The sequence below is a fragment of the Oncorhynchus nerka genome, linkage group LG18 (assembly GCF_034236695.1).
Source record: "Oncorhynchus nerka isolate Pitt River linkage group LG18, Oner_Uvic_2.0, whole genome shotgun sequence".
Taxonomy (NCBI): Eukaryota; Metazoa; Chordata; class Actinopteri; order Salmoniformes; family Salmonidae; genus Oncorhynchus; species Oncorhynchus nerka.
The window spans coordinates 5,620,957-5,646,711 of record NC_088413.1 but is presented as its reverse complement, the minus strand read 5'-3'; the positions used below and the strand labels follow the sequence as shown (position 1 = coordinate 5,646,711).

The window sequence follows — 25,755 nt, the reverse complement described above, 5'->3', positions numbered from 1 at the left end:
GTAGAGATGGTAAAGATAGAGAGAGATGGGAGTAGAGATGTAAAGATAAAGATAGAGAGAGAGATAGAGAGGAGAGATGGTAAAGAGAGATGGTAAAGATAGAGAGAGAGATGGGAGTAGAGATGGTAAAGATAGAGAGAGAGATGGGAGTAGAGATGGTAAAGATAGAGAGAGAGATGGGAGTAGAGATGGTAAAGATAGAGAGAGATGGGAGTAGAGATGGTAAAGATAGAGAGAGAGATGGGAGTAGAGATGGTAAAGATAGAGAGAGAGATGGGAGTAGAGATGGTAAAGATAGAGAGAGATGGGAGTAGAGATGGTAAAGATAGAGAGAGAGATGGGAGTAGAGATGGTAAAGATAGAGAGAGATGGGAGTAGAGATGGTAAAGATAGAGAGAGATGGGAGTAGAGATGGTAAAGATAGAGAGAGAGATGGGAGTAGAGATGGTAAAGATAGAGAGAGAGATGGGAGTAGAGATGGTAAAGATAGAGAGAGAGATGGAGTAGAGATGGTAAAGATAGAGAGAGATGGAGAGAGATGGTAAAGATAGAGAGAGATGGGAGTAGAGATGGTAAAGATAGAGAGAGATGGGAGTAGAGATGGTAAAGATAGAGAGAGAGATGGGAGTAGAGATGGTAAAGATAGAGAGAGATGGGAGTAGAGATGGTAAAGATAGAGAGAGATGGTAAAGATAGAGAGAGAGTGGGAGTAGATGGTAAAGATAGAGAGAGATGGGAGTAGGAGAGATGGTAAAGATAGAGAGAGAGATGGGAGTAGAGATGGTAAAGATAGAGAGAGAGAGTAGAGATGGTAAAGATAGAGAGAGAGATGGGAGAGATGGTAAAGATAGAGAGATGGAGTAGAGATGGTAAAGATAGAGAGAGAGATGGGAGTAGAGATGGTAAAGATAGAGAGAGAGATGGGAGTAGAGATGGTAAAGATAGAGAGAGAGATGGGAGTAGAGATGGTAAAGATAGAGAGAGAGATGGGAGTAGAGATGGTAAAGATAGAGGTAAGATGGGAGTAGAGATGGTAAAAAGATAGAGAGAGATGGGAGTAGAGATGGTAAAGAGAGAGAGAGATGGAGTAGAGATGGTAAAGATAGAGAGAGAGATGGGAGTAGAGATGGTAAAGATAGAGAGAGATGGGAGTAGAGATGGTAAAGAGAGAGAGAGATGGGAGTAGAGATGGTAAAGATAGAGAGAGAGGGAGTAGAGATGGTAAAGATAGAGAGAGAGATGGGATAGAGATGGTAAAGATAGAGATGGTAAGATGGTAAAGATAGAGAGAGATGGGAGTAGAGATGGTAAAGATGAGATGGGAAGAGATGGTAAAGATAGAGAGAGATGGGAGTAGAGATGGTAAAGATAGAGAGAGATGGGAGTAGAGATGGTAAAGATAGAGAGAGATGGGAGAGATGGTAAAGAGAGAGAGAGAGATGGGAGTAGAGATGTAAAGAAGATAGAGAGAGATGGAGTAGAGATGGTAAAGATAGAGAGAGAGATGGGAGTAGAGATGGTAAAGATAGAGAGAGATGGGAGAGAGTAAAGATAGAGAGAGATGGGAGTAGAGATGGTAAAGATAGAGAGAGAGATGGGAGTAGAGATGGTAAAGATAGAGAGAGATGGGAGTAGAGATGGTAAAGATAGAGAGAGAGATGGGAGTAGAGATGGTAAAGATAGAGAGAGATGCAAAAGGGAGAGAGATGGTAAAGAGAGAGAGATGGGAGTAGAGATGGTAAAGATAGAGAGAGAGATGGGAGTAGAGATGGTAAAGATAGAGAGAGAGATGGGAGTAGAGATGGTAAAGATAGAGAGAGATGGGAGTAGAGATGGTAAAGATAGAGAGAGAGGGAGGAGAGAGATGGTAAAGATAGAGAGAGATGGGAGTAGAGATGGTAAAGATAGAGAGAGATGGGAGTAGAGATGGTAAAGATAGAGAGAGAGATGGGAGTAGAGATGGTAAAAAGATAGAGAGAGATGGGAGTAGAGATGGTAAAGATAGAGAGAGAGATGGGAGTAGTAGATGGTAAAGATAGAGAGAGATGGGAGTAGAGATGGTAAAGAGAGAGAGAGAGATGGGAGTAGAGATGGTAAAGATAGAGAGAGAGATGGGAGTAGAGATGGTAAAGATAGAGAGAGATGGGAGTAGAGATGGTAAAGATAGAGAGAGAGATGGGATGGTAAAAGATAGATAGAGAGAAGAAGAGAGAGAGAGATGGGAGTAGAGATGGTAAAGATAGAGAGAGAGATGGAGTATAGATGGTAAAGATAGAGAGAGATGGGAGTAGAGATGGTAAAGATAGAGAGAGATGGGAGAGATGGTAAAGATAGAGAGAGATGGGAGTAGAGATGGTAAAGATAGAGAGAGATGGGAGTAGAGATGGTAAAGATAGAGAGAGATGGGAGTAGAGATGGTAAAGATAGAGAGAGAGATGGTAAAGATAGAGAGAGATGGGAGTAGAGATGGTAAAGATAGAGAGAGATGGGAGTAGAGATGGTAAAGATAGAGAGAGATGGGAGTAGAGATGGTAAAGAGAGAGAGAGATGGGAGTAGAGATGGTAAAGATAGAGAGAGATGGGAGTAGAGATGGTAAAGATAGAGAGAGAGATGGGAGTAGAGATGGTAAAGATAGAGAGAGAGATGGGAGTAGAGATGGTAAAGATAGAGAGAGAGATGGGAGTAGAGATGGTAAAGATAGAGAGAGAGAGAGATGGTAAAGATAGAGATGGGAGTAGAGATGGTAAAGATAGAGAGAGATGGGAGAGATGGTAAAGATAGAGAGAGAGATGGGAGTAAGAAGATGAGATAAAGATAGAGAGAGAGGATGATGGTAAAGATAGAGAGAGAGATGGGAAGATGGTAAAGATAGAGAGAGATGGAGTAGAGATGGTAAAGATAGAGAGAGAGAGAGAGATAGAGAGAGAGATGGTAAAGATAGAGATGGGAGATGGGAGATAGAGATGGTAAAGATAGAGAGAGAGATGGGAGTAGAGATGGTAAAGATAGAGAGAGAGATGGGAGTAGAGATGGTAAAGATAGAGAGAGATGGGAGATGGGAGAGATGGTAAAGATAGAGAGATGGGAGTAGAGATGGTAAAGATAGAGAGAGAGATGGGAGTAGAGATGGTAAAGATAGAGAGAGAGATGGGAGTAGAGATGGTAAAGATAGAGAGAGATGGGAGTAGAGATGGTAAAGATAGAGAGAGATGGGAGTAGAGATGGTAAAGATAGAGAGAGAGATGGGAGTAGAGATGGTAAAGATAGAGAGAGAGATGGGAGTAGAGATGGTAAAGATAGAGAGAGAGATGGGAGTAGAGATGGTAAAGATAGAGAGAGATGGGAGTAGAGATGGTAAAGAGAGATGGGAGAGAGATGGTAAAGATAGAGAGAGAGATAGAGAGAGATGAGATGGGAGAGATGGTAAAGATAGAGAGAGATGGGAGTAGAGATGGTAAAGATAGAGAGAGAGATGGGAGATAGAGAGATGGTAAAGATAGAGAGAGAGATGGGAGTAGAGATGGTAAAGAGATGGGAGAGAGAGATGGTAAAGATAGAGAGAGAGAGAGATGGGAGTAGAGATGGTAAAGATAGAGAGAGAGATGGGAGTAGAGATGGTAAAGATAGAGAGAGAGATGGGAGTAGAGATGGTAAAGATAGAGAGAGAGATGGGAGTAGAGATGGTAAAGATAGAGAGAGAGATGGGAGTAGAGATGGTAAAGATAGAGAGAGAGATGGGAGTAGAGATGGTAAAGATAGAGAGAGAGATGGGAGTAGAGATGGTAAAGATAGAGAGAGATGGGAGTAGAGATGGTAAAGATAGAGAGAGATGGGAGTAGAGATGGTAAAGATAGAGAGAGAGATGGGAGTAGAGATGGTAAAGATAGAGAGAGAGATGGGAGTAGAGATGGTAAAGATAGAGAGAGAGATGGGAGTATAGATGGTAAAGATAGAGAGAGAGATGGGAGTAGAGATGGTAAAGATAGAGAGAGAGATGGGAGTAGAGATGGTAAAGATAGAGAGAGAGATGGGAGTAGAGATGGTAAAGATAGAGAGATGGTAAAGATGGGAGTAGAGAGATGGTAAAGATAGAGAAGATATGGGAGAGAGATGGTAAAGATAGAGAGAGAGATGGGAGTAGAGATGGTAAAGATAGAGAGAGATGGGAGTAGAGATGGTAAAGATAGAGAGAGAGATGGGAGTAGAGATGGTAAAGATAGAGAGAGAGATGGGAGTAGAGATGGTAAAGATAGAGAGAGATAAAGATAGAGTAGAGATGGTAAAGATAGAGAGAGATGGGAGAGAGATGGTAAAGATAGAGAGAGAGATGGGAGTAGAGATGGTAAAGATAGAGAGAGAGATGGGAGTAGAGATGTAAAGATAAAGATGGGAGAGAGAGTAAAGATAGAGAGAGAGATGGAGTAGAGATGGTAAAGATAGAGAGAGAGATGGGAGAGATGGTAAAGATAGAGAGAGATGGGAGTAGAGATGGTAAAGATAGAGAGAGAGATGGGAGTAGAGATGGTAAAGATAGAGAGAGAGATGGGAGTAGAGATGGTAAAGATAGAGAGAGAGATGGGAGTAGAGATGGTAAAGATAGAGAGAGATGGAGTAGAGATGGTAAAAAGAGAGAGAGAGATGGTAAAGATAGAGAGAAGATGGGAGAGAGATGGTAAAGATAGAGAGAGAGATGGGAGTAGAGATGGTAAAGATAGAGAGAGATGGGAGTAGAGATGGTAAAGATAGAGAGAGAGAGAGATGGTAAAGATAGAGAGAGAGATGGGAGTAGAGATGGTAAAGATAGAGAGAGAGATGGGAGTAGAGATGGTAAAGATAGAGAGAGAGATGGGAGTAGAGATGGTAAAGAGAGAGAGAGATGGGAGATAGAGATGGTAAAGATAGAGAGAGAGATGGGAGTAGAGATGGTAAAGATAGAGAGAGAGAGAGATGGGAGTAGAGATGGTAAAGATAGAGAGAGATGGGAGTAGAGATGGTAAAGATAGAGAGAGATGGGAGTAGAGATGGTAAAGATAGAGAGAGATGGGAGTAGAGATGGTAAAGATAGAGAGAGAGATGGTAAAGATAGAGAGAGAGAGATGGATAAAGATAGAGAGAGATGGGAGTAGAGATGGTAAAGATAGAGAGAGAGATGGGAGTAGAGATGGTAAAGATAGAGAGAGAGATGGGAGTAGAGATGGTAAAGATAGAGAGAGAGATGGGAGTAGAGATGGTAAAGATAGAGAGAGAGATGGGAGTAGAGATGGTAAAGATAGAGAGAGATGGGAGTAGAGATGGTAAAGATAGAGAGAGAGAGATGGGAGTAGAGATGGTAAAGATAGAGAGAGAGATGGGAGTAGAGATGGTAAAGAGAGAGAGATGGGAGTAGAGATGGTAAAGAAGAGAGAGAGTAGAGATAAAGATATAGAGAGAGATAGAGATGGTAAAGATAGAGAGAGAGATGGGAGTAGAGATGGTAAAGATAGAGAGAGAGATGGGAGTAGAGATGGTAAAGATAGAGAGAGATGGGAGTAGAGATGGTAAAGATAGAGAGAGAGATGGGAGTAGAGATGGTAAAGATAGAGAGAGAGATGGGAGTAGAGAAAGATAGAGAGAGAGATGGGAGTAGAGATGGTAAAGATAGAGAGAGAGATGGGAGTAGAGATGGTAAAGATAGAGAGAGATGGGAGATAGAGATGGTAAAGACAGAGAGAGAGATGGGAGTAGAGATGGTAAAGATAGAGAGAGATGGGAGTAGAGATGGTAAAGATAGAGAGAGAGATGGGAGTAGAGATGGTAAAGATAGAGATAGAGAGATGGGAGTAGAGATGGTAAAGATAGAGAGAGATGGGGTAGAGATGGTAAAGATAGAGAGAGATGGGAGAGAGATGGTAAAGATAGAGAGAGAGATGGGAGTAGAGATGGATAGAGAAAGATAGAGAGAGATAGGGAGAGAGATGGTAAAGATAGAGAGAGAGATGGGAGTAGAGATGGTAAAGATAGAGAGAGAGATGGGAGTAGAGATGGTAAAGATAGAGAGAGATGGGAGTAGAGATGGTAAAGATAGAGAGAGAGATGGGAGTAGAGATGGTAAAGATAGAGAGAGATGGGAGTAGAGATGGTAAAGATAGAGAGAGATGGGAGTAGAGATGGTAAAGATAGAGAGAGAGATGGGAGTAGAGATGGTAAAGATAGAGAGAGATGGGAGTAGAGATGGTAAAGATAGAGAGAGAGATGGGAGTAGAGATGGTAAAGATAGAGAGAGAGATGGTAAAGATATAGAGAGAGATGGGAGTAGAGATGGTAAAGATAGAGAGAGAAATGGAGAGAGATGGTAAAGATAGAGAGAGAGATGGGAGTAGAGATGGTAAAGATAGAGAGAGATGGGAGTAGAGATGGTAAAGATAGAGAGAGAGATGGGAGTAGAGATGGTAAAGATAGAGAGAGAGATGGGAGTAGAGATGGTAAAGATAGAGAGAGAGATGGAGTAGAGATGGTAAAGATAGAGAGAGAGATGGGAGTAGAGATGGTAAAGTAGAGAAGATAAAGATAGAGAGAGAGATGGGAGTAGAGATGGTAAAGATAGAGAGAGAGATGGGAGTAGAGATGGTAAAGATAGAGAGAGATGGGAGTAGAGATGGTAAAGATAGAGAGAGAGATGGGAGTAGAGATGGTAAAGAGAGAGAGAGAGATGGGAGTAGAGATGGTAAAGATAGAGAGAGAGATGGGAGTAGAGATGGTAAAGATAGAGAGAGAGATGGGAGTAGAGATGGTAAAGATAGAGAGAGAGATGGGAGTAGAGATGGTAAAGAGAGAGAGAGATGGGAGTAGAGATGGTAAAGATAGAGAGAGAGATGGAGTAGAGATGCAAAGATAGAGAGAGAGATAAAGATAGAGAGTAGAGATGGTAAAGATAGAGAGAGAGATGGGAGTAGAGATGGTAAAGAGAGAGAGAGATGGGAGTAGAGATGGTAAAGATAGAGAGAGAGATGGGAGTAGAGATGGTAAAGATAGAGAGAGATGGGAGTAGAGATGGTAAAGATAGAGAGAGATGGGAGTAGAGATGGTAAAGATAGAGAGAGAGATGGGAGTAGAGATGGTAAAAGAGAGAGAGATGGGAGTAGAGATGGTAAAGATAGAGAGAGAGATGGAGATGATGGAGATATAGAGATGGTAGAGAGTAGAGATAGAGATGGTAAAGATAGGAGAGAGATGGGAGAGAGATGGTAAAGATAGAGAGAGAGAGAGTAGAGATGGTAAAGAAGAGAGAGAGAGATGGGAGTAGAGATGGTAAAGATAGAGAGAGTAAAGATGGGAGTAGAGATGGTAAAGATAGAGAGAGAGATGGGAGTAGAGATGGTAAAGATAGAGAGAGAGATGGGAGTAGAGATGGTAAAGATAGAGAGAGAGATGGTAAAGATAGAGAGAGAAATGGAGAGAGATGGTAAAGATAGAGAGAGAGATGGGAGTAGAGATGGTAAAGAGAGAGAGAGATGGGAGTAGAGATGGTAAAGATAGAGAGAGATGGGAGTAGAGATGGTAAAGATAGAGAGAGATGGGAGAGAGATGTAAAATAGAAAAAGAGTAGAGATGGAAAGATAGAGAGAGAGATGGTAAAGATAGAGAGAGATAGAGATGGTAAAGACAGAGAGAGAGATGGGAGTAGAGATGGTAAAGATAGAGAGAGATGGGAGTAGAGATGGTAAAGATAGAGAGAGATGGGAGTAGAGATGGTAAAGATAGAGAGAGAGATGGGAGTAGAGATGGTAAAGATAGAGAGAGAGATGGGAGTAGAGATGGTAAAGATAGAGAGAGAGATGGGAGTAGAGATGGTAAAGATAAGAGAGAGAGATGGGGAGTAGAGATGGTAAAGATAAGAGAGAGAGATGGGAGTAGAGATGGTAAAGATAGAGAGAGAGAGGGAGTAGAGATGGTAAAGATAGAGAGAGAGATGGGAGTAGAGATGGTAAAGATAGAGAGAGAGAGATGGGAGTAGAGATGGTAAAGATAGAGAGAGAGATGGGAGTAGAGATGGTAAAGATAGAGAGAGAGGGAGTAGAGATGGTAAAGATAGAGAGAGATGGGAGTAGAGATGGTAAAGATAGAGAGAGAGATGGGAGTAGAGATGGTAAAGATAGAGAGAGATGGGGAGAGAGATGGTAAAGATAGAGAGAGATGGTAAAGATGATAAAGAGAGAGAGATGGGAGTAGAGATGGTAAAGATAGAGAGAGAGATGGGAGTAGAGATGGTAAAGATAGAGAGAGATGGGAGTAGAGATGGTAAAGATAGAGAGAGAAATGGAGAGAGATGGTAAAGATAGAGAGAGAGATGGGAGTAGAGATGGTAAAGATAGAGAGAGATGGGAGAGAGAGATGGTAAAGATAGAGAGAGATGGGAGTAGAGATGGTAAAGATAGAGAGATGGGAGAGATGGTAAAGAGAGAGAGAGATGGGAAAGATGGTAAAGATAGAGAGAGATGGGAGTAGAGATGGTAAAGATAGAGAGAGAGATGGGAGTAGAGATGGTAAAGATAGAGAGAGATGGGAGTAGAGATGGTAAAGATAGAGAGAGAGATGGGAGTAGAGATGGTAAAGATAGAGAGAGAGATGGGAGTAGAGATGGTAAAGATAGAGAGAGAGATGGGAGTAGAGATGGTAAAGATAGAGAGAGAGATGGGAGTAGAGATGGTAAAGATAGAGAGAGAGATGGGAGTAGAGATGGTAAAGATAGAGAGAGAGATGGGAGTAGAGATGGTAAAGATAGAGAGAGATGGGAGTAGAGATGGTAAAGATAGAGAGAGATGGGAGTAGAGATGGTAAAGATAGAGAGAGATGGGAGTAGAGATGGTATAGAAGAGATGGGAGTAGAGATGTAAAGGAGAGAGATGGGAGTAGAGATGGTAAAGATAGAGAGAGAGATGGGAGTAGAGATGGTAAAGATAGAGAGAGAAATGGAGAGAGATGGTAAAGATAGAGAGAGAGATGGGAGTAGAGATGGTAAAGATAGAGAGAGATGGGAGTAGAGATGGTAAAGATAGAGAGAGAGATGGGAGTAGAGATGGTAAAGATAGAGAGAGAGGGGAGTAGAGATGGTAAAGATAGAGAGAGATGGGAGTAGAGATGGTAAAGATAGAGAGAGATGGGATGGAGAGATGGTAAAGATAGAGAGAGAGATGGGAGTAGAGATGGTAAAGATAGAGAGAGAGATGGGAGTAGTGATGGTAAAGATAGAGAGAGAGATGGGAGTAGAGATGGTAAAGATAGAGAGCGATGGATGTAGAGGTGAAAGATAGAGAGAGAGATGGGAGTAGAGATGGTAAAGATAGAGAGAGAGATGGGAGTAGAGATGGTAAAGATAGAGAGAGATGGGAGTAGAGATGGTAAAGATAGAGAGAGATGGGAGTAGAGATGGTAAAGAGAGAGAGATGGGAGTAGTGATGGTAAAGACAGAGAGAGAGATGGGAGTAGAGATGGTAAAGATAGAGAGAGAGATGGGAGTAGTGATGGTAAGAGAGAGAGGAGAGAGAGATGGTAAAGATAGAGAGAGAGAGATGGGAGTAGAGATGGTAAAGATAGAGAGAGAGATGGGAGTAGAGATGGTAAAGATAGAGAGAGATGGGAGAGAGATGGTAAAGATAGAGAGAGAGGGAGTAGAGATGGTAAAGATAGAGAGAGAGATGGGAGATAGAGAGATGGTAAAGATAGAGAGAGAGATGGGAGTAGAGATGGTAAAGATAGAGAGAGAGATGGGAGAGAGATGGTAAAGATAGAGAGAGAGTAGAGATGGTAAAGATAGAGAGAGAGATGGGAGTAGAGATGGTAAAGATAGAGAGAGATGGGAGTAGAGATGGTAAAGATAGAGAGAGATGGGAGATGGAGAGAGATAAAGAGAGAGAGATGGGAGTAGAGATGGTAAAGATAGAGAGAGATGGGAGTAGAGATGGTAAAGATAGAGAGAGAGAGAGATAGAGGGTAAAGATAGAGAGAGAGATGGTAAAGATAGAGAGAGAGATGGGAGTAGAGATGGTAAAGATAGAGAGAGAGATGGGAGTAGAGATGGTAAAGAGAGAGAGATGGGAGTAGAGATGGTAAAGATAGAGAGAGAGATGGGAGTAGAGATGGTAAAGATAGAGAGAGAGATGGGAGTAGAGATGGTAAAGATAGAGAGAGATGGGAGTAGAGATGGTAAAGATAGAGAGAGAGATGGGAGTAGAGATGGTAAAGATAGAGAGAGAGATGGGAGTAGAGATGGTAAAGATAGAGAGAGATGGGAGTAGAGATGGTAAAGATAGAGAGAGATGGGAGTAGAGATGGTAAAGATAGAGAGAGAGATGGGAGAGAGATGGTAAAGAGATAGAGAGATGGGAGTAGAGATGGTAAAGATAGAGAGAGAGATGGAGTAGAGATGGTAAAGATAGAGAGAGATGGAGTAGAGATGGTAAAGATAGAGAGAGAGATGGGAGAGAGATGGTAAAGATAGAGAGAGATGGGAGTAGAGATGGTAAAGATAGAGAGAGAGATGATAAAGATATAGAGAGAGATGGGAGTAGAGATGGTAAAGATAGAGAGAGAGATGGGAGTAGAGATGGTAAAGATAGAGAGAGAGATGGGAGTAGAGATGGTAAAGATAGAGAGAGAGATGGGAGTAGAGATGGTAAAGATAGAGAGAGATGGGAGTAGAGATGGTAAAGATAGAGAGAGAGATGGGAGTAGAGATGGTAAAGATAGAGAGAGAGATGGGAGTAGAGATGGTAGAGATGAAAGAGAGAGAGAGATGGGAGTAGAGATGGTAAAAGAAGAGAGAGAGATGGGAGTAGAGATGGTAAAGATAGAGAGAGATGGGAGTAGAGAGTAAAGATAGAGAGAGAGATGGGAGTAGAGATGGTAAAGATGGGAGAGAGAGAGATAGAGGAGAGATAGAGATGGTAAAGATAGAGAGAGAGATGGGAGTAGAGATGGTAAAGATAGAGAGAGATGGGAGTAGAGATGGTAAAGATAGAGAGAGAGATGGAAGAGATGGTAAAGATAGAGAGAGATGGGAGTAGAGATGGTAAAGATAGAGAGAGAGATGGGAGAGAGATGGTAAAGATAGAGAGAGAGATGGGAGAGAGATGGTAAAGATAGAGAGAGAGATGGGAGAGAGAGATGGTAAAGATAGAGAGAGAGATGGGAGTAGAGATGGTAAAGATAGAGAGAGAGAGATGGGAGTAGAGATGGTAAAGATAGAGAGAGAGATGGGAGTAGAGATGGTAAAGATAGAGAGAGAGATGGAGTAGAGATGGTAAAGATAGAGAGAGATGGGAGTAGAGATGGTAAAGATAGAGAGAGAGATGTAAAGATATAGAGAGAGTAGAGATGGTAAAGATAGAGAGAGAGATGGGAGTAGAGATGGTAAAGATAGAGAGAGATGGAGTAGAGATGGTAAAGATAGAGAGAGAGATGGGAGTAGAGATGGTAAAGATAGAGAGAGAGAGAGAGATGGTAAAGATAGAGAGAGATGGTAAAAGATAGAGAGAGATGGGAGTAGAGATGTAAAGTAAAGATAAAGAGAGAGAGATGGGAGAGAGATGGTAAAGATAGAGAGAGAGATGGGAGTAGAGATGGTAAAGATATAGAGAGATGGGAGTAGAGATGGTAAAGATAGAGAGAGATGGAGTAGAGATGGTAAAGATAGAGAGAGAGATGGGAGTAGAGATGGTAAAGATAGAGAGAGAGATGGATGGTAAAGAGAGATGGAAAGATAGAGAGAGAGATGGGAGTAGAGATGGTAAAGATAGAGAGAGAGATGGGAGTAGAGATGGTAAAGATAGAGAGAGAGATGGTAAAGATAGAGAGAGATGGGAGTAGAGATGGTAAAGATAGAGAGAGAGATGGGAGTAGAGATGGTAAAGATAGAGAGAGAGATGGGAGTAGAGATGGTAAAGATAGAGAGAGAGATGGGAGTAGAGATGGTAAAGATAGAGAGAGAGATGGGAGTAGAGATGGTAAAGATAGAGAAGATGGGATAGAGATGGTAAAGATAGAGAGAGAGATGGGAGTAGAGATGGTAAAGATAGAGAGAGAGATGGGAGTAGAGATGGTAAAGATAGAGAGAGAGATGGGAGTAGAGATGGTAAAGATAGAGAGAGATGGGAGTAGAGATGGTAAAGATAGAGAGAGATGGGAGTAGAGATGGTAAAGATAGAGAGAGAGATGGGAGAGAGATGGTAAAGAGAGAGAGAGAGATGGGAGTAGAGATGGTAAAGATAGAGAGAGAGATGGTAGAGATGGTAAAGATAGAGAGAGAGATGGGAGTAGAGATGGTAAAGAGAGAGAGAGATGGGAGTAGAGATGGTAAAGATAGAGAGAGAGAGAGATGGGAGTAGAGATGGTAAAGATAGAGAGAGAGATGGGAGTAGAGATGGTAAAGATAGAGAGAGAGATGGGAGTAGAGATGGTAAAGATAGAGAGATGGGAGTAGAGATGGTAAAGATAGAGAGAGATGGTAAAGATAAAGAGAGAGAGATGGGAGTAGAGATGGTAAAGATAGAGAGAGATGGGAGTAGAGATGGTAAAGACAGAGAGAGAGATGGGAGTAGAGATGGTAAAGATAGAGAGAGAGATGATAAAGATATAGAGAGAGATGGGAGTAGAGATGGTAAAGATAGAGAGAGATGGGAGTAGAGATGGTAAAGATAGAGAGAGAGATGGGAGTAGAGATGGTAAAGATAGATATAGAGAGAGATGGGAGTAGAGATGGTAAAGATAGAGAGAGAGATGGGAGTAGAGATGGTAAAGATAGAGAGAGAGATGGGAGTAGAGATGGTAAAGATAGAGAGAGATGGAGTAGAGATGGTAAAGATAGAGAGAGAGATGGGAGTAGAGATGGTAAAGATAGAGAGAGAGATGGGAGTAGAGATGGTAAAGATAGAGAGAGAGATGGGAGTAGAGATGGTAAAGATAGAGAGAGAGATGGGAGAGATGGTAAAGATAGAGAGAGATGGAGTAGAGATGGTAAAGATAGAGAGAGAGATGGGAGTAGAGATGGTAAAGATAGAGAGAGATGGGAGTAGAGATGGTAAAGATAGAGAGAGAGAGGGAGAGAGAGATGGTAAAGATAGAGAGAGAGATGGGAGTAGAGATGGTAAAGATAGAGAGAGAGATGGAGTAGAGATGGTAAAGATAGAGAGAGAGATGGGAGTAGAGATGGTAAAGAGAGAGAGATGGGAGAGAGATGGTAAAGATAGAGAGAGAGATGGGAGTAGAGATGGTAAAGATAGAGAGAGAGATGGGAGTAGAGATGGTAAAGAGAGAGAGAGATGGGTAGAGATGGTAAAGATAGAGAGAGAGATGGGAGTAGAGATGGTAAAGATAGAGAGAGAGATGGGAGTAGAGATGGTAAAGATAGAGAGAGAGATGGGAGTAGAGATGGTAAAGAGAGAGAGAGAGATGGGAGTAGAGATGGTAAAGATAGAGAGAGAGATGGGAGTAGAGATGGTAAAGATAGAGAGAGATGGATAGAGATGGTAAAGATAGAGAGAGAGATGGGAGTAGAGATGGTAAAGATATAGAGAGATGGGAGTAGAGATGGTAAAGATAGAGAGAGAGATGGTAAAGATAGAGAGAGAAATGGAGAGAGATGGTAAAGATAGAGAGAGAGATGGGAGTAGAGATGGTAAAAGAGAGAGATGGGAGAGAGATGGTAAAGATAGAGAGATGGAGATGGGAGAAATGGGAGTAGAGATGGTAAAGATAGAGAGAGAGATGGGAGTAGAGATGGTAAAGATAGAGAGAGAGATGGGAGTAGAGATGGTAAAGATAGAGAGAGAGATGGGAGTAGAGATGGTAAAGATAGAGAGAGATGGGAGTAGAGATGGTAAAGATAGAGAGAGAGATGGGAGTAGAGATGGTAAAGATAGAGAGAGAGATGGGAGTAGAGATGGTAAAGATAGAGAGAGAGATGGGAGTAGAGATGGATAAAGATAGAGAGAGAGATGGGAGTAGAGATGGTAAAGATAGAGAGAGAGATGGGAGTAGAGATGGTAAAGATAGAGAGAGATGGGAGTAGAGATGGTAAAGATAGAGAGAGAGATGGGAGTAGAGATGGTAAAGATAGAGAGAGATGGGAGTAGAGATGGTAAAGATAGAGAGAGATGGGAGTAGAGATGGTAAAGATAGAGAGAGATGGGAGTAGAGATGGTAAAGATAGAGAGAGAGATGGGAGTAGAGATGGTAAAGATAGAGAGAGAGATGGGAGTAGAGATGGTAAAGATAGAGAGAGATGGAGTAGAGATGGTAAAGATAGAGAGAGAGATGGGAGTAAAGATAGAGAGATGATGGGAGTAGAGATGGTAAAGATATAGAGAGATGGGGAGAGATGGTAAAGATAGAGAGAGAGAGATGGGAGTAGAGATGGTAAAGATAGAGAGAGAGATGGGAGTAGAGATGGTAAAGAGAGAGAGAGAGATGGGAGTAGAGATGGTAAAGATAGAGAGAGAGATGGGAGTAGAGATGGTAAAGATAGAGAGAGAGATGGAGTAGAGATGGTATAGAGAGAGAGATGGGAGTAGAGATGGTAAAGATAGAGAGAGAGATGGGAGTAGAGATGGTAAAGATAGAGAGAGAGATGGGAGTAGAGATGGTAAAGATAGAGAGAGATGGGAGTAGAGATGGTAAAGATAGAGAGAGAGATGGGAGTAGAGATGGTAAAGATAGAGAGAGAGATGGTAAAGATAGAGAGAGAAATGGAGAGAGATGGTAAAGATAGAGAGAGAGATGGGAGTAGAGATGGTAAAGATAGAGAGAGAGATGGGAGTAGAGATGGTAAAGATAGAGAGAGAGATGGGAGTAGAGATGGTAAAGATAGAGAGAGAGATGGAGTAGAGATGGTAAAGATAGAGAGAGATGGGAGAGAGATGGTAAAGATAGAGAGAGATGGGAGTAGTGATGGTAAAGATAGAGAGAGAGATGGGAGTAGAGATGGTAAAGATAGAGAGAGAGATGGGAGTAGAGATGGTAAAGATAGAGAGAGAGATGGGAGTAGAGATGGTAAAGATAGAGAGAGAGATGGGAGTAGAGATGGTAAAGATAGAGAGAGATGGGAGTAGAGATGGTAAAGATAGAGAGAGAGATGGGAGTAGAGATGGTAAAGATAGAGAGAGAGATGGGAGTAGAGATGGTAAAGATAGAGAGAGATGGGAGTAGAGATGGTAAAGATAGAGAGAGATGGGAGTAGAGATGGTAAAGATAGAGAGAGAGATGGGAGTAGAGATGGTAAAGAAAGATAGAGAGAGAGATGGGAGTAGAGATGGTAAAGAGAGAGAGAGAGATGGGAGATAGAGATGGTAAAGATAGAGAGAGATGGGAGTAGAGATGGTAAAGATAGAGAGAGAGATGGGAGATAGAGAGAGAGATGGTAAAGATAGAGAGAGATGGGAGTAGAGATGGTAAAGATAGAGAGAGAGATGGGAGTAGAGATGGTAAAGATAGAGAGAGATGGGAGAGAGATGGTAAAGATAGAGAGAGATGGGAGTAGAGATGGTAAAGATAGAGAGAGAGATGGGATAGTAAAGAGAGAGATGGGAGTAGAGATGGTAAAGATAGAGAGAGATGGGAGTAGAGATGGTAAAGATAGAGAGAGATGGGAGTAGAGATGGTAAAGATAGAGAGAGATGGGAGTAGAGATGGTAAAGATAGAGAGAGATGGGAGTAGAGATGGTAAAGATAGAGAGAGAGATAGAGGGAGACAGAGAGAGAGATGGGAAAGATAGAGAGAGAGATGGGAGAGATGGTAAAGATAGAGAGAGAGATAAGAGATGGTAAAGATAGAGAGAGATGGGAGTAGAGATGGTAAAGATAGAGAGAGAGATGGGAGTAGAGATGGTAAAGATAGAGAGATGGGATAGAGATGGTAAAGATATGGAGTAGAGATGGTAAAGAGATAGAGAGAGATGGAGTAGAGATGGTAAAGATAGAGAGAGAGATGGGAGTAGAGATGGTAAAGATAGAGAGAGAGATGGGAGTAGAGATGGTAAAGATAGAGAGAGATGGAGAGAGATGGTAAAGATAGAGAGAGAGATGGTAAAGATAGAGAGAGAGAGGAGTAGAGATGGTAAAGAGAGAGAGATGGGAGAGAGATGGGAGTAGAGATGGTAAAGATAGAGAGAGATGGAGTAGAGATGGTAAAGATAGAGAGAGAGATGGAGTAGAGATGGTAAAGATAGAGAGAGAGATGGGAGTAGAGATGGTAAAGATAGAGAGAGAGATGGGAGTAGAGATGGTAAAGATAGAGAGAGAGATGGTAGAGATGGTAAAGATAGAGAGAGATGGGAGTAGAGATGGTAAAGATAGAGAGAGAGAGAGAGAGAGATGGGAGTAGAGATGGTAAAGATAGAGAGAGAGATGGGAGTAGAGATGGTAAAGATAAAGAGAGAGATGGAGTAGAGATGGTAAAGATAGAGAGAGAGATGGGAGTAGAGATGGTAAAGATAGAGAGAGAGATGGGAGTAGAGATGGTAAAGATAAAGAGAGAGAGATGGGAGTAGAGATGGTAAAGATAGAGAGAGATGGGAGAGAGATGGTAAAGATAGATGGGAGAGAGATGGTAAAGATAGAGAGAGATGGGAGTAGAGATGGTAAAGAGAGAGAGAGAGATGGGAGTAGAGATGGTAAAGATAGAGAGAGATGGGAGTAGAGATGGTAAAGATAGAGAAAGATAGAGAGAGAGATGGGAGTAGAGATGGTAAAGATAGAGAGAGATGGGAGTAGAGATGGTAAAGATAGAGAGAGAGATGGAGTAGAGATGGTAAAGATAGAGAGAGAGATGGGAGAGATGGTAAAGATAGAGAGAGAGATGGGAGTAGAGATGGTAAAGATAGAGAGAGAGATGGGAGATAGAGAGAGATGGTAAAGATAGACAGAGAGAGAGGGAGTAGAGATGGTAAAGATAGAGAGAGATGGGAGTAGAGATGGTAAAGATAGAGAGAGAGATGGGAGATAGAGAGAGATGGTAGAGAAAGATAGAGAGAGAGATGGGAGTAGAGATGGTAAAGATAGAGAGAGAGATGGGAGTAGAGATGGTAAAGATAGAGAGAGAGATGGGAGTAGAGATGGTAAAGATAGAGAGAGAGATGGGAGTAGAGATGGTAAAGATAGAGAGAGAGATGGGAGTAGAGATGGTAAAGATAGAGAGAGGTGGGAAGAGATGGTAAAGATAGAGAGAGATGGGAGTAGAGATGTAAAGATAAAGATAGAGAGAGAGATGGTAAAGATAGAGAGAGATGGGAGTAGAGATGGTAAAGATAGAGAGAGATGGGAGAGAGATGGTAAAGATAGGAGAGAGATGGGAGTAGATGGTAAAGATAGAGAGAGAGATGGGAGTAGAGATGGTAAAGATAGAGAGAGAGATGGGAGTAGAGATGGTAAAGAGAGAGAGAGAGATGGGAGAGAGATGGTAAAGATAGAGAGAGATGGGAGTAGAGATGGTAAAGATAGAGAGAGATGGGAGTAGAGATGGTAAAAGATAGAGAGAGAAAGATAGAGAGAGAGATGGGAGTAGAGATGGTAAAGATAGAGAGAGAGATGGGAGTAGATGGTAAAGATAGAGAGAGAGATGGAAAGATAGAGGGTAAAGATAGAGAGAGAGAGATGGAGTAGAAGTAAAGAGAGAGATGGGAGTAGAGATGGTAAAGATAGAGAGAGAGATGGGAGTAGAGATGGTAAAGATAGAGAGAGAGATGGGAGTAGAGATGGTAAAGATAGAGAGAGAGATGGGAGTAGAGATGGTAAAGATAGAGAGAGAGATGGGAGTAGAGATGGTAAAGATAGAGAGAGATGGGAGTAGAGATGGTAAAGATAGAGAGAGAGATGGGAGTAGAGATGGTAAAGATAGAGAGAGAGATGGGAGTAGAGATGGTAAAGATAGAGAGAGATAGAGAGATGGTAAAGATAGAGGAGAGATGGGAGAGAGATGGTAAAGATAGAGAGAGATGGGAGTAGAGATGGTAAAGATAGAGAGAGAGAGATAGAGAGTAAAGATAGAGAGAGATAGAGAGAGGGAGTAGAGATGGTAAAGATAGAGAGAGAGATGGGAGTAGAGATGGTAAAGATAGAGAGAGAGATGGGAGTAGAGATGGTAAAGAGAGAGAGAGAGATGGGAGTAGAGATGGTAAAGATAGAGAGAGAGAGAGATGGGAGTAGAGATGGTAAAGATAGAGAGAGAGAGATGGGAGTAGAGATGGTAAAGATAGAGAGAGAGAGAGATGATGGTAAAGATAGAGAGAGAGAGATAGAGATAAAGAGAGAGAGAGAGATGGGAGTAGAGATGGTAAAGATAGAGAGAGAGATGGGAGTAGAGATGGTAAAGAAAGAGAGAGAGAGATGGGAGAGAGATGGTAAAGATAGAGAGAGATGGGAGTAGAGATGGTAAAAGATAGAGAGAGATGAAAGATAGAGAGAGAGAGAGATGGGAGAGAGATGGTAAAGATAGAGAGAGAGGGAGTAGAGATGGTAAAGATAGAGAGAGAGAGATGGGAGTAGAGATGGTAAAGATAGAGAGAGATGGGAGTAGAGATGGTAAAGATAGAGAGAGAGATGGTAAAGATAGAGAGAGAGATGGAGAGAGATGGTAAAGATAGAGAGAGAGATGGGAGTAGAGATGGTAAAGATAGAGAGAGAGATGGGAGTAGAGATGGTAAAGATAGAGAGAGATGGGAGTAGAGATGGTAAAGATAGAGAGATGGGAGTAGAGATGGTAAAGATAGAGATGGGAGTAGAGATGGTAAAGAGAGAGAGATGGGAGTAGAGATGGTAAAGATAGAGAGAGAGATGGGAGTAGAGATGGTAAAGATAGAGAGAGAGAGATGGGAGTAGAGATGGTAAAGATAGAGAGAGAGATGGGAGTAGAGATGGTAAAGATAGAGAGAGAGATGGGAGTAGAGATGGTAAAGATAGAGAGAGAGATGGGAGTAGAGATGGTAAAGATAGAGAGAGATGGGAGTAGAGATGGTAAAGATAGAGAGAGAGATGGGAGTAGAGATGGTAAAGATAGAGATAAAAGAGAGATGGTAAAGATAGAGAGATAGAGAGAGAGATGGGAGTAGAGATGGTAAAGATAGAGAGAGAGATGGGAGTAGAGATGGTAAAGATAGAGAGAGATGGGAGTAGAGATGGTAAAGATAGAGAGATAGAGATGGTAAAGAGAGAGAGAGAGAGTAGAGATGGTAAAAAGATAGAGAGAGAGATGGGAGAGAGATGGTAAAGATAGAGAGAGATGGGATAGAGATGGTAAAGATAGAGAGAGAGATGGGAGTAGAGATGGTAAAGATAGAGAGAGAGATGGGAGTAGAGATGGTAAAGATAGAGAGAGAGATGGGAGTAGAGATGGTAAAGATAGAGAGAGAGATGGGAGTAGAGATGGTAAAGATAGAGAGAGATGGGAGAGAGAGATGGTAAAGATAGAGAGAGATGGGAGTAGAGATGGTAAAGATAGAGAGAGATGGGAGTAGAGATGGTAAAGAGAGAGAGAGATGGGAGTAGAGAGATGGTAAAGATAGAGAGAGAGATGGGAGTAGAGATGGTAAAGATAGAGAGAGAGATGAGATGAGGAGAGGGATGGTAAAGATAGAGAGAGAGAAGAGATGGTAAAGATAGAGAGAGATGGGAGTAGAGATGGTAAAGATAGAGAGAGATGGGAGTAGAGATGGTAAAGATAGAGAGAGAGATGGGAGTAGAGATGGTAAAGATAGAGAGAGAGAGAGTAGAGATGGTAAAGATAGAGAGAGATGGGAGTAGAGATGGTAAAAAGAGAGAGAGAGAGATGGGAGTAGAGATGGTAAAGATAGAGAGAGAGATGGGAGTAGAGAGATAGAGAGAGATGGGAGAGATGGTAAAGATAGAGAGAGAGATGGGAGTAGAGATGGTAAAGATAGAGAGAGAGATGGGAGTAGAGATGGTAAAGATAGAGAGAGAGATGGGAGTAGAGATGGTAAAGATAGAGAGAGAGATGGGAGTAGAGATGGTAAAGATAGAGAGAGAGATGGGAGAGAGATGGTAAAGATAGAGAGAGAGATGGGAGTAGAGATGGTAAAGATAGAGAGAGATGGGAGTAGAGATGGTAAAGAGAGAGAGAGATGGGAGTAGAGATGGTAAAGATAGAGAGAGAGATGGGAGTAGAGATGGTAAAGATAGAGAGAGAGATGGGAGTAGAGATGGTAAAGATAGAGAGAGAGATGGGAGTAGAGATGGTAAAGATAGAGAGAGATGGGAGTAGAGATGGTAAAGATAGAGAGAGAGATGGGAGTAGAGATGGTAAAGATAGAGAGAGATGGGAGTAGAGATGGTAAAGATAGAGAGAGAGATGGGAGTAGAGATGGTAAAGATAGAGAGAGAGATGGGAGTAGAGATGGTAAAGATAGAGAGAGAGATGGGAGTATAGATGGTAAAGATAGAGAGAGAGATGGGAGTAGAGATGGTAAAGATAGAGAGAGAGATGGGAGTAGAGATGGTAAAGATAGAGAGAGAGATGGGAGTAGAGAGAAGATAGAAAGATGGGAGAGAGAGTAAAGATGGGAGTAGAGATGGTAAAGATAGAGAGAGAGATGGGAGTAGAGATGGTAAAGATAGAGAGAGAGATGGGAGTAGAGATGGTAAAGAGAGAGAGATGGGAGTAGAGATGGTAAAGATAGAGAGAGAGATGGGAGTAGAGATGGTAAAGAAGAGAGAGAGAGATGAGGTAAAGATAGAGAGAGATGGGAGAGAGATGGTAAAGATAGAGAGAGAGATGGGAGTAGAGATGGTAAAGATAGAGAGAGAGATGGGAGTAGAGATGGTAAAGATGGTAAAGATAAAGATAGAGAGAGATGGGAGTAGAGATGGTAAAGATAGAGAGAGAGATGGGAGTAGAGATGGTAAAGATAGAGAGAGATGGGAGTAGAGATGGTAAAGATAGAGAGAGAGATGGGAGTAGAGATGGTAAAGATAGAGAGAGAGATGGGAGTAGAGATGGTAAAGATAGAGAGAGAGATGGGAGTAGAGATGGTAAAGATAGAGAGAGATGGGAGTAGAGATGGTAAAGATAGAGAGAGAGATGGGAGTAGAGATGGTAAAGATAGAGAGAGAGATGGGAGTAGAGATGGTAAAGAGAGAGAGAGATGGGAGTAGAGATGGTAAAGATAGAGAGAGAGATGGGAGTAGAGATGGTAAAGATAGAGAGAGAGATGGGAGTAGAGATGGTAAAGATATAGAGAGATGGGAGTAGAGATGGTAAAGATAGAGAGAGATGGGAGTAGAGATGGTAAAGATATAGAGAGATGGGAGTAGAGATGGTAAAGATAGAGAGAGAGATGGTAAAGATAGAGAGAGAAATGGAGAGAGATGGTAAAGATAGAGAGAGAGATGGGAGTAGAGATGGTAAAGATAGAGAGAGAGATGGGAGTAGAGATGGTAAAGATAGAGAGAGAGATGGGAGTAGAGATGGTAAAGATAGAGAGAGATGGGAGTAGAGATGGTAAAGATAGAGAGAGAGATGGGAGTAGAGATGGTAAAGAGAGAGAGAGAGATGGGAGTAGAGATGGTAAAGATAGAGAGAGAGATGGGAGCAGAGATGGTAAAGATAGAGAGAGATGGGAGTAGAGATGGTAAAGATAGAGAGAGAGATGGGAGTAGAGATGGTAAAGATAGAGAGAGAGATGGGAGTAGAGATGGTAAAGATAGAGAGAGAGATGGGAGTAGAGATGGTAAAGATAGAGAGAGATGGGAGTAGAGATGGTAAAGATAAAAGATAGAGAGAGATGGGAGTAGAGATGGTAAAGAGAGAGAGAGATGGGAGTAGAGATGGTAAAGATAGAGAGAGAGATGGGAGTAGAGATGTAAAGATAAGAGAGAGAGATGGGAGTAGAGATGGTAAAGATAGAGAGAGAGATGGGAGTAGAGATGGTAAAGATAGAGAGAGAGATGGGAGTAGAGATGGTAAAGATAGAGAGAGAGATGGGAGAGAGATGGTAAAGATAGAGAGAGAGTAGAGATGGTAAAGATAGAGAGAGAGATGGGAGTAGAGATGGTAAAGATAGAGAGAGATGGGAGTAGAGATAAAGATAGAGGGAGATGGGAGTAGAGATGGTAAAGATAGAGAGAGAGATGGGAGTAGAGATGGTAAAGAGAGAGAGAGATGGGAGCAGAGATGGTAAAGACAGAGAGAGAGATGGGAGTAGAGATGGTAAAGATAGAGAGAGATGGGAGTAGAGATGGTAAAGATAGAGAGAGAGATGGGAGTAGAGATGGTAAAGATAGAGAGAGATGGGAGTAGAGATGGTAAAGATAGAGAGAGAGAGAGATGGTAAAGATAGAGAGAGAGATGGGGTAGAGATGGTAAAGATAGAGAGAGAGATAGAGGAGATATAGAGAGAGATGGTAAAGATAGAGAGAGAGATGGGAGTAGAGATGGTAAAGATAGAGAGAGATGGGAGATAGAGATGGTAAAGATAGAGAGAGAGATGGGAGCAGAGATGGTAAAGATAGAGAGAGATGGGAGAGATGGTAAAGATAGAGAGAGATGGGAAGAGATAAAGATAGAGAGAGAAATGGGAGCAGAGATGGTAAAGATAGAGAGAGTAAAGATAGAGAGGAGAGCAGAGATGGTAAAGATAGAGAGAGAGATGGGAGCAGAGATGGTAAAGATAGAGAGAGAGATGGGAGCAGAGATGGTAAAGAAGATAGAGAGAGAGATGGGAGTAGAGATGGTAAAGATAGAGAGAGAGAGATGGGAGTAGAGATGGTAAAGATAGAGAGAGAGATGGGAGTAGAGATGGTAAAGATAGAGAGAGAGATGGGAGAGATGGTAAAGATAGAGAGAGGTAAAGATAGAGAGAGAGATGGGAGTAGAGATGGTAAAGATAGAGAGAGATGGGAGTAGAGATGGTAAAGATAGAGAGAGAGATGGGAGCAGAGATAAAGATAGAGAGAGAGATGGGATTAGAGATGTAAAGATAGAGTTCTACTGTTGACTGTCACCATTTCATTGATTGTTATTGCTATAATTTGTTATTATAATGTAATACCATTTACATGACTATTGGTAAAGATAGAATATCGATACAATGTCATATGTCATAGAAAAGAGTAACTAGAGATGGTCTCTCTCTCTCTCTCTCTCTCTCTCTCTCTCTCTCTCTCTCTGTCCCCCCTCTCTCTCTAAAGATCTCTCTCTCTGTAGAGATCTCTAGAGAGATCTCTCTAGAGAGAGATGGGAGCTTCCCCCCCTCTAAAGATCTCTCTCTGCCCCCTCCCATCTCTCTCTATATAATTTGTTATTATAATGTAATACCATCTCCCTAACTCTCTCTCTCTCTGTCTCTGCCCCTCTCTCTCTCTCTCTCTCCCCTCTCTCTCTCTCTCTCTCTCTCCCCCTCTCTCTCTCTCTCTCTCTCTCTCTCTCTCTCTCTCTCTCTCTCTCTGTCTCTCCCCTCTCTCTGTCTCTCCTCTCTCTCCCTCTCTCTCCTCTCTCCCTGTCTCTACTCTCTCTCTCTCTCTCTCTCTCTCTCTGTCTCTCCTCTCTCTCTCTCTCTCTCTCTCTCTGTCTCTCTCTCTCTCTCTGTCTCTCTGTCTCTACTCTCTCTCTCTCTCTCTCTCTCTCTCTCTCTCTCTCTCTCTCTCTCTGTCTCTCTGTCTCTCTGTCTCTCTCTGTCTCTGTCTCTGTCTCCATCTCTCTCTCTCTCTCTCTCTCTCTCTCTCTCTCTCTCTCTCTCTCTCTCTCTCTGTCTCTGTCTCTGTCTCTCTCTCTCTCTCTCTCTCTCTCTCTCTCTGTCTCTCTCTCTCTCTCTCTGTCTCTCTCTCTCTCTCTCTGTCTCTCTGTCTCTACTCTCTCTCTCTCTCTCTCTCTCTCTCTCTCTCTCTGTCTCTCCTCTCTCTCTCTCTCTCTCTCTCTCTCTCTCTCTCTGTCTCTCTCTCTCTCTCTCTCTGTCTCTCTCTCTGTCTCTCTCTCTCTCTGTCTCTCTCTCTCTCGCTCTCTCTCTCTCTCTCTCTCTCTCTCTCTCTCTCTCTCTCTCTCTCTCTCTCTCTCTCTCTCTCTCTCTCTCTCTCTGTGTGTGTGTAGCGTGCGGGGAGACCCTACAGGAGTCGACAGGTAACTTCTCGTCGCCCGGTTACCCCAACGGTTACCCCTCGTACACACACTGTGTCTGGAGGGTCTCTGTCACCCCGGGAGAGAAGGTAAACACACACAGAGAGATATAGGGGAGAGAAGGTGAACACACAGAGAGATATAGGGGAGAGAAGGTAAACACACACAGAGATATAGGGGAGAGAAGGTGAACACAGAGAGATATAGGGGAGAGAAGGTAAACACAGAGATATAGGGGAGAGAAGGTGAACACACAGAGAGATATAGGGGAGAGAAGGTAAACACACACAGAGATATAGGGGAGAGAAGGTAAACACACAGAGAGATATAGGGGAGAGAAGGTAAACACACAGAGAGATATAGGGGAGAGAAGTTAAACACAGAGAGATATAGGGGAGAGAAGGTAAACACAGAGAGATATAGGGGAGAGAAGGTAAACACAGAGATATAGGGGAGAGAAGGTAAACACACAGAGAGAGATATAGGGGAGAGAAGGTAAACACACACAGAGAGATATAGGGGAGAGAAGGTAAACACAGAGATATAGGGGAGAGAAGGTAAACACACAGAGATATAGGGGAGAGAAGGTAAACACACAGAGATATAGGGGAGAGAAGGTAAACACACAGAGATATAGGGGAGAGAAGGTAAACACACACATAGATATAGGGGAGAGAAGGTAAACACACAGAGATATAGGGGAGAGAAGGTAAACACACACAGAGATATAGGGGAGAGAAGGTAAACACACAGAGATATAGGGGAGAGAAGGTAAACACATACCTCTCTTACACTGACTGGCCCCCACTTCCTTCCACCTCTCACACTGACTGGCCCCCACCTCCTTCCACCTCTCACACTGACTGGCCCCCACCTCCTTCCACCTCTCACACTGACTGGCCCCCACCTCCTTCCACCTCTCACACTGACTGGCCCCCACCTCCTTCCACCTCTCACACTGACTGGCCCCCACCTCCGTCCACCTCTCACACTGACTGGCCCCCACCTCCTTCCACCTCTCACACTGACTGGCCCCCACCTCCTTCCACCTCTCACACTGACTGGCCCCCACCTCCTTCCACCTGTCACACTGACTGGCCCCCACCTCCTTCCACCCTCACACTGACTGGCCCCCACCTCCTTCCACCTCTCACACTGACTGGCCCCCACCCCCTGGCCCCCACCTCCTTCCACCCCTCACACTGACTGGCCCCCACTTCCTTCCACCTCTCACACTGACTGGCCCCCACCTCCTTCCACCTCTCACACTGACTGGCCCCCACTTCCTTCCACCTCTCACACTGATTGGCCCCCACTTCCTTCCACCTCTCACACTGACTGGCCCCCACCTCCTTCCACCTCTCACACTGACTGGCCCCCACCTCCTTCCACCTCTCACACTGACTGGCCCCCCACCTCCTTCCACCTCTCACACTGACTGGCCCCCACCTCCTTCCACCTCTCACACTGACTGGCCCCCACCTCCCTGGCCCCCACCTCCTTCCACCCCTCACACTGACTGGCCCCCACTTCCTTCCACCCCTCACACTGACTGGCCCCCACCTCCTTCCACCTCTCACACTGACTGGCCCCCACTTCCTTCCACCTCTCACACTGACTGGCCCCCACTTCCTTCCACCTCTCACACTGACTGGCCCCCACC

At 43.1% G+C, this 25,755-nt stretch overlaps 1 protein-coding gene and 1 long non-coding RNA gene across 2 annotated transcripts in view; one reads left to right on the top strand and one right to left on the bottom strand.

The window, feature by feature from the left end:
* The window catches only part of tll1 (tolloid-like 1), a 447,864-nt gene that overhangs the window by 153,217 nt on the left and 268,892 nt on the right, over nucleotides 1–25,755 (bottom strand). The gene's annotated exons all lie outside the window — the stretch shown is intronic.
* The window catches only part of LOC135561537 (uncharacterized), a 3,783-nt gene continuing 2,097 nt past the window's right edge, over nucleotides 24,070–25,755 (top strand). Inside the window, exon 1 of the long non-coding RNA XR_010459549.1 lies at nucleotides 24,070–24,181. This is a non-coding gene — a long non-coding RNA (uncharacterized LOC135561537). The remainder of the gene's footprint in view (nucleotides 24,182–25,755) is intronic.